The 9238-nt window shown below is 50.6% G+C and overlaps 1 long non-coding RNA gene across 1 annotated transcript; it reads left to right on the top strand.

The window, feature by feature from the left end:
• Positions 1 to 4776: 4776 nt before the first annotated feature.
• Positions 4777 to 5607, top strand: LOC124679458. Its single transcript, XR_006994987.1, has 2 exons — positions 4777 to 4982; positions 5137 to 5607. It is a non-coding gene; the product is annotated as an uncharacterized LOC124679458 (long non-coding RNA).
• Positions 5608 to 9238: the final 3631 nt, after the last annotated feature.

Below are 9238 nucleotides of genomic sequence, written 5' to 3'. Positions count from 1 at the left end.
CCCCAAAGCAATTTGAGCGTGCCGGACCAAAAAATCGTTCCAGCCACGTCCCCAAAGCCCATTTATGTCCGGCGCGGCCCGATACGGTGTTCGGCGCCCCGAGCCCGTCCCCGTCCCACAGGGGACGCTCCGGGCACGCCGGACACAACGAAAAGCGAGGCGAACCGACGCGGGCCCGACGCGTCAGCGGCTCGGAAGGCTAAAATCCCGTCGCCTACCTTTGGTCAAGCGATGTTAATGGCGTCCCTGTTTTCCCAGGCGATGCAGGGACGCGTCTCGTCGTGCATGGCCGCGTGGCCGTCCGCGCCGGCGTTATTGCGTGCAACCACCCGCTGCCGCCGCTGTTTTAAGACGCCCTGCAGTTCTCACCGCTCCCAAACCTTCTCGTCACCGCTGCCTCCCCCCTCCCAGATCTTCTCCTCGCCGCTCCAAAAATGTCGAGTTCATCCTCCCGCAAGATCGCCGCGGCGAACGGCTTCGGCCGCGGCAGCCTCACCGTGCGGGAGGCGTGGGCGCTGTACCACGCCCGGTATCCAGTCCCGCCGGACATGCGGCTGCCAAGCAGCGGCGGCTGGAAGATGGCCGTGAACAGCATTGACGTCCCGTCGCCGCCGAAGCCGGGCACGGCGCAATGGAGGGACACCATCAAGGCCCGGCGGGCTCAACTCACCGCCGAGGAGCGGTTGGATCCGACGTGCGCGGCCAACAACAACGACGCCTGGTGGCAGACGTACTTCAAGGCGAAGTACGACATCGAGATGTACAACACCGACGGGCTCGTCGGCGGCCCCAACAGCTGGAACAAGGATGGCCGCGCCCTATTCTGGGGCGTTTCGGGGCGCACTCTCGAGAACGTCATCCCCGGCATCCGCAACGGCGCTCCAAGGTTGGAGATGCCGTCGTCACCGCCGCCGTCTCATCAATGGCAGCCGAGGAGGACGACGTACTCGTCCTCCTCGCACTCTTCTTCTCAGGACCGGCGCGATCGACGCCGTCCTCGTCGTACCGCTCGGCGCCCTACACCGTCCCCAAACGGGAGGTGAAGGAGGAGCCGGCGACGCCCGTCAACACGAGGCGTGGCGGCAGCGGCAGCGGCAGTCGGCGGCAGCAAGGGAGGCGCGGCGGCGCCCTCCTCATCCCGAAGCCGGAGGTGAAGGAGGAGCCGGAGGAAGCGTCGCAGGCGGCGCTGCTGGCGGAGTACGAGCGGCAGCAGCGGCTCATCGCCAGCAGCGACGACCCCGAGGACTGCCCAGGGCGGCGTGCGGCGTTCTTGGCGTCCATGAACGACAAGGACGCCTGGGGGGGCGACCTCGACACGGCGATCGCCATGTCCATCCGCGACTCCGGCAAGCCGCTGGTGTACCTCACTGACGACGGCGAGGCGGGACCAAGCGGCTTGGTGAAGGACGAGCCCGTCGACGAGCGCGTCAAGCAGGAGGTCGTCACCGACGACATGTACAACTTCCAGCAGTACTACGACGCCTCCGGCCGCCGCAAGTACTTCTAGATTAGGTTTAGTTTAAATTTAGTCAAATTTCGTTCGAATCTATGTAAGCTTTGACGAATCTAATCGAATCTCGTTAAGTTTAAAATTTCCGAAATTTTGTTTGGGGGACGCGACTGGGGAGCGACGTCCCCAAACGCGACACGAATGAAACACGTCCCCCAAACGCTCAATCCGGCGCGTTTTGGGGACGCTTTGGGGGACGCGGCTGGAGATGCTCTTAGAGCATCTTTAGTTGTGTCCCAAAGCCGTCTCTAAAGGTTTTTGGGTGCGTCGGACATTTAACCGACTCCAATCACACGTCTTAAATCACACGTCTTAAAGGCCATTTTCGTCCTGGTGGCTCAATACTTTGTCCGGTGTCTCGAGTCCGTCTCCACTCCACATGGATGCTCTGGACGCACATGACAGCGAAACCACATCGCGCGTCATTGTCGCGGAAGTCCAAAACCCATCGCCTAACTCTAGTCAACCGACGTTAATGACATCATGGCTTTTCCAGGCGGTGCAGTGAAGTGTCTCGTCGCGGATAGCCGCGCTGGCGTGCGGCCAACGCTCCCACTGCCGCTTCGTCTGCCGCCGCTGTATAAAGAGCGCTCACTCCTTCCTTCTCGTCCCTTCCACATTCCATTCTCGCCGCGCCTCTCTCGATAGCCGTCGCCTCCTTTCTTTCTCTCGCCACCTTCCTTTTCTCGCAATATCGTCGTGCCGCAAAAGTGCGCTTGCCTCGAACGGCTTTGGACGCGGCAGCCTCACGGTGGCGGAGGTGTGGGCGCTGTACTACGCGCCCTACCTTATCCCGTCGGACATGCGCCTACCAAGCAGCGGCGGATGGAGGATGGCCGTCAATGGGATCGGTGTCCCGCCGCCGGCACGGAGCGTTGGAGGGACGCGATCAAAGCCCAGCGCGTGTGCCTCAGCGTCGAGGAGCGCGCCGATCCCACCTGGGCCCCCACCGGCAACGACGACTGTTGGGTAGACTTCTTCCAAGCGCAGTACGACGCTGACATGGCTAGCACCGACGACCTCGTCGGGAGGACCAACACGTGGAACGGGGAGGAGCGCCTCCGTTTCCGGGGAGTTCCCGGGCGCACCCTCCCGGACGTCGTCGATGGCATCCACAACGGTGCCCCCATGTTAGTAATGCTGACTTCTCCGCCAACATCTCCTCGGACTCCGGCGCGCTGGCAGCCGAGGAGGACGGGCTCGTCCTCCTCGTACTTGTCTTCTTCGGGACCGGCGCGATCGGCGCCTTCGTCGCACCGCGCTACGTCGTACACCGTGCCGAAGCGCGAGGTAAAGGAGGGGACCATGAGTGCACGACGCCGCCCGCGATTCGGAGGCGCGACAGCATCGGCGGCGGAATCACCATCCGTGAACCAACACGACAGCAGCAGAGGCGCGCCGGTGCCCTCCTTGTTCCGAATCCGGAGGTGAAGGAGGAGCAGGACGACGAGGAGGCCGCGAAGGCCGTGAACATGGCGGAGTACCTGCATCGGCAGCGTCTCATCGCCAGCACCGACGACCCCGGGAACTAACCAGGGCTGAACGCGTCGTTTATGGCGTCGTTGAACGACAAGGACACCTGGAGGGGCGACATCGACGCGGAGATCGTCATGTCCATCCGCGACGCCGGAATGCCACTCGCCAACCTTACCGAAGACGGCGAAGCTGGCCCAGCGGCCCGGTAAAGGACGAGCCCGCCGACGAGCCCGACGAGCGCGGCAAGCATGATGCCGTCGACAACAGCATGTACAACTTTTACCAATACTATGACCCCTCTGAGCCCGCAAGTACTACTAGATTAGTTTTAGCTTTAAATTTCATTGAATTTCGTTCAAATCCATGTAATATATATCACGTTCGAATGAATTCGACTGTTTTCGATTAAATTTAAAAATATTACAATTCTATTTGGGAGACACGGCTAGGTAGCGACGCCCTCAAAAGCGGCACGAAGGGAAATCCGACGCGCTTTAGGAACGTTTTGGGGGGCATGATGGGAGGTGCTGTTAGACTCGGACACACACCACCGACGCCATGGCGTGGTTCACTGTTGCCCTCGCCTAAATCCGGCGCGCAGGGTTTTTCAAGCCACGCAGATTCCACGCCATTTTGCACTTGCATGGGACAGGGCGCCCTACGACTACGATACGGACGCGCCCACCAAGTCTTATTCGCCCTCCGCAACACATATGAGGCTGAACAGAGCGTGCGATGGCGCTGACTTGCGATGCGGGACAGGCGGTCTTCTTCCACGCACAGGCGCAATTTCTGCATCAGTATACGTTCAGCAGTCAGTAACTGAAATTTTGAAGGGGAAACGGCCATGCGTTACGACTAGGAAGCCTGCTGGCGAGACCTGGACTTCCCCAAGTACACCATGGCCAAGGCCTAATCCTGGCTGGGCTGCACTCTCAGTGGATGGTTCCTTTGATGATGAAGGAAGAGCTATGGTTCTGCGGTATTCGACCGGCACAGTTACTTTCTCGGCATGCTGAGTCCTGTCTAACTGCAATGATTCACTCGAAACTGAATTCAGTATGTTGACGGAAGGACTTGCATTGGCAGAAGAACAGTCGGAGCTCCCAATCATCATACAATCCGACTGCGCCTTGGTTCTGACGCTCTGGAGGAAAATATCCGGAACTGATCAATCTAGTGTCATCTAGTTGATGAGGTGAAGCGTTTGATGAACCTTCGAGAAGTTATACTCATGAAGATAGGTCGTGATCAAAACAGGGTTCACATAGTCTAACAAATTTGGGTAGAACTAGAAATCGCCCTGCTTGTTGGGTACCATAAGTTGAGCACGCTTGACACCAGAAGCCGGAAGCCCTTTACCTCTTGCGGCAACGCGCCTAGCTGTTGGTTGGACAACCTGGAACAGCCTACGTCGCAACGAATTGTCGAGGCGCCTGCGGAATATCTTTTTCAACGGACAAATAGAAAAATATTTTAGGTCCACAAAATTTTACGTTCATCGCGCTACCCTGCTTCTGTACTCCTCTCTAGTGTGTGTTCACATCTTTTTTTTAACTCCTTCACTTGGAACTGACAGTGCTTGTGCTTTACGACAATATACTGGTACATATCAAGGTTCATAATTAATAATAACACCAAGTGGAGATAAAAGATACAACCCTCACAAGCCCATCTCTTCCAGGAACAAATATCTCCGAAAGTGAATTTTGAAATCCTCTCTGGACCGGGCTAAGTGTTATGACTTGTCTACTTCTGGTCGCATAAGGTACCATAAAATACAACTTAACAGTCTTATCTCATTTCACATCCCCATCTGAACTCCTTCTTCCTCCTCCTCCTCCTCTTTTCCTCCCAACTCCAGATCTGCAGCAGCGATAGAGAGAGAGGGAGAGAGAGAGAGTCTTCCCCTACCGACAATCTCCAAAGGTTTCCTTGATTGTCAGGAGGTACAGGATTGTCTACCCCTTCCAGCCCCGTAAGAACTAGATCAATGGTATGTTCATGCCTCTCTGCTTTCTTGGTTTTCCTGTTGACCTCTTTTTGTTGCCAATCAGATGGTGATTTGGTGTTTACTTTCTTGCTCCAAGAAAAATCAAGTGATATGGTCGGTTCCTTTGTGTTTTCTCAAACTCTGTTTACTTGTGCAGCTATGTGCTAAAAGTTGCACACAAAATAGGTGCGAGTGTCATGATATCCATGTTTTTAAGATGCTTGCACAAATCGAATCCAAATGGTGATTAACTTCCTGGACAACGTCTTATGAATCTACTAACCAAGGTGTACGCCACTTCCACATTTGCTCCACTGTTAGTTCTACCTTCTGTCAGAAAGCATTCAGTTAAGGAAAGCATAATATGTTTGCCTTCCATAACAGGCCTAAGAAATCATGTGTTTGAACTTTGAAGTAATGTTAGACAGATCTATTACACCCGCAATGATGTTAGACTTACGGATTATATTCTACGGAACAGCCTTACGGACTGATGTGGAAGTTAATCCCTCCACTTCTCCACGTCTGTCCGTAACCTGATTCCGTAAAAAAAAGTCCGTAGCTGTAGCATTGTTGGTTACACCCATATGGAAGTGATGAATTATTTATCTGTTTCCAGATTACAATCTTTGCCCCTGATTACCAATTGTCAGTTGTCAACTCCTGTTAACTGTATATCTGTTGCAAGTCGCTGACATTTTCTCGATCCTCAAGTAGTTCAATATATATATCTGTTTTCTCTTTTTCGAATATCCAATGCATTGGTGAACCTGAAAATCTATTACAACACAAAAGTTCAAGGTAGGGTGAACTGAGGCTCTGCTTGTAAGCAGGGGCCCAAGGCATAGTAAATAATTGGATGGGAAATATTATTACCAGAAATTTTAACTGCTGCAAAGTAGTACAGGAACATACAGAAAGATGTGACTTCAAGGTTATAGACAGCAAAAAGATCAAACCACCTTACAATGTCGACAAACAACAAATCTGGCTCATTGTTAGAGTAATACAGCAACATGGGACTGCTAAAGCTTACAAGTGTCATTAGTCATACAATATCAAGAAGCTGATTGTGACCCCTGAAGTTTGTCTGACCTACCCGCAGCCTTAATCTCAGAATTGGCCATTCACCAACCAGTTTCGTCGCGATGGGGAGAATTACTGGAGCACAGCCAAGCACTATAGCTAGCCACAGGTAATGTGGGATCAGTACGGTGAATAGGCCAGAGACAAAGGCCACCATCGTTGACCAAAAAGAAATCCACATCAGAAACTTCGTAACTGCTCTATAGTGTATTAAGAATCCATAGTCACCCCACCGAGCTAATATACACAGGAAAGCAACGATGAAGGATGAACACATTGCCAGTGTGTCAGAGACCAGAAAAACAACAAAGGAGGGCCTCTTGGACAAAACGGGTTCCCCTGCAGTTCCAGTTTCAGTGCTATACCCACCTGGGAGAGTGAATGCAGCAGCAAAAGTTACTGCTGCAATCAGAATTGCGACTACAGCAGTATTGCTGGTGTGAGTCTCACTCAGGAACTTTGAGTCCAACCGTGACGCATTTGTTGCGCATATCTTCGCATCCACTTGCAAACAGGAAACTGATGATATATCATGTGGGTCGGCCTTTCGGAGTAGCATGTACACCTCATTCTAAAATACAACGAATAAATGGTCAGTAGCAAACAGAAAAGAGATAATGATACTGCACCAAAATTTAGTCCATAGGATGTCAAACAGAATTATATTTCAGAACAAATTCTTTAGAGATATACCCATTCTAGAGTTTTGGCATGATCATAGGCCGACCGGAGCTCCCAAGAAGCAGGACATCCTTTACCATCAAGAATGGAAATATCAATATCATGATGACAGAGAAGACTTGCAACAAGTTTGGGCTTGCACTTCTGTACAGCATGGTGAAGAGCTGTCTTCCCATCGTGATCGCGCATATTAATAAGATTCCGAAGTTGTGGAGCTTTCACGAGGAACTCCACAAAAGCTTCACGTTCTGCACATACTGCCTCATGAAGACATGTAAATCCAGAAGCACTCTGATATGGGGTGTCAGGACAATGCATAAGCAGTTCCTTGGCTGCCTTAATGTTCCCACGGCGCGCCGCCGAATGGAGTAGAGTGATACCTGTGCTGTTAATTTCATATCCCAAATTGAAATCCATTTGTAGCAGCACGCGCAACACCCCAATTCTGTCGTTGACAACTGCCAATCTCACTGGAGTGGTTCCAAATATATTCTCGGCCTTTGCCAATGAAGGGCGTCTGGTCATGATCTTCTGGACAAATTCTGAACTCAAAGTATGCATAATCAGAATTCAGAATTTTCTAAGATTATAAATGTACAATTATCGTAATATACTTTGTAAGTTTTCTAGGTTCCATCAGAGGCGTAACTTTCATAGCATGGAACAGCATAAACTTATATGAGAGAGCAGCATAAATTTCAATGCAAGGCAATAGGAAAAGGCATGACTTTGATAACAGAGCATCAGCATAAAAGCATTAACTTCCATAGCAAACTTCAAGAATGTGCATGAGCATAAGAGTATTGTAATTAAGCAGCACAAAGTCATATATAATGCAGCGGTACGGAATTTCATCATGGGCACAAGCATTATGTTCAATAATTAATAGGCAGCGGCGAGCTCAACGATGCTCACCTTCATTGCTGTTTCTCACAGCAGCATGGAGCGCATTATTGTTGCACAGTCCTGAATCAGCTGAATCTGGAAAATGCAATAGTGGCTGCAGTATATCTTTGTAATTCCTGATGGCAGCAATGTACAATGCTGACTCGTTATCATTACTGACGGCCTTCGACAAGTTAATGTCTTTGCTAATAAGTTGTAAGGCAAGCATCCTATGACCACCGCTGATAGCATAATGCAGAATGTTGCGGGCAGCATTATCAACAATCAGCAGCGCTGCTCGAAGTCTTGGTTCACCATGGAATATGAGGATTAGGTCTGTAACTAGCGAGTGATGTCCATTCCTCACAGCCATGACCAGTGCTGTCTCTCCGTTTTTGTTTACGCTAGTGAGAAGTGACAGATTTATCTTTAACGCATGTGCGCAGAATTTGGCCTGGTCATGGCTTGCAGCTATGTGCAGGCAGGTGTTTCCTTGCCCTGTTGTTTGAAGGAGAGCTTGTATGTCATCCGACCATATTCTCAACATGGAATCGACATCCCCCGCTACGGCTGCATCCAGAAGGCCCCTATCCATGCCTTCTCCTTCAATAGCGTGCAGCCTCGTATCCTCTGAGCGCATACTGCCTCTTGAATAGCTACTTGATTCCCGAGAGCTTCTGTTAGGCAGTGTTGCCTCCATATGCACGAGTTCTACATCTCCAGGAGATGGAATTGCTGCTGCAACCTGCTAATGGTGAAAGAGATACAAGAACTTATCAACGCAGTCGAGATGTAAGATAGTGTCATGCATATGTCTAGTTATTCACATCAGACAAGATGAGTTTCAGTGTTCCAATAAGGATCAGGGGACAATAGATCAGTACAATTCTAAGCTTACTTTCGTAAATAGTCTACTGATATAAGCAAGGAAATCAAAATCATTCAAAGAACAAAGTCTACTCTTCCTTAAATTTTCAGGTATGATCAATAGACAAAAGAGAGCCAGGGCAGGAGAAAATACCAACAGACCTAAGCATAATGTCAACATACTAAACAGAACCAATAACCGCAGACGCATCCAGCTGAATGTGTGAACGAGCTTGCCATCAGAGTGTGTACAACAGGAGCTCATTCGCGCTTACCTTTGGTTCATATGAAGCAAAGCTTTGCGACAACTCCCCGTCGCCTCCTCCATTAACCCCTTTGCCCAGCAGACGTTCACCATCTCCAAGATTTGCTTGGAAGGCCATGGAAGCAGCGTACCTTGCTGTACAATCCCTGGGATGCAATCTGGAATGTGTGAAACATGTAGGATCAGTTTAACTCCAGAATTGGTGACACGGCATCTAACCACCAATCCAATCAACCAGGAAACAATCCTAACAGCCCACCATTCTTACAATTCTTCAAACCCAAATGGCATAACTACAACCAAAATCACAATACAGTATCAAAAAGTGCCCCTTTATGAAATGCACCTTCATTTACACAAATCAATGCACACAAACCCCAGATTGCTTTACATGACCCTACGCAAATCCCCAATGCTAATGCAACCATTTCAACAATACCAACGCCAGACCAATAGAAATACACAGGCGAGAGAT

This window comes from Lolium rigidum, chromosome 7, assembly GCF_022539505.1.
Source record: "Lolium rigidum isolate FL_2022 chromosome 7, APGP_CSIRO_Lrig_0.1, whole genome shotgun sequence".
NCBI lineage: Eukaryota > Viridiplantae > Streptophyta > Magnoliopsida > Poales > Poaceae > Lolium > Lolium rigidum.
This window is presented reverse-complemented; position numbering and strand designations above follow the sequence as displayed.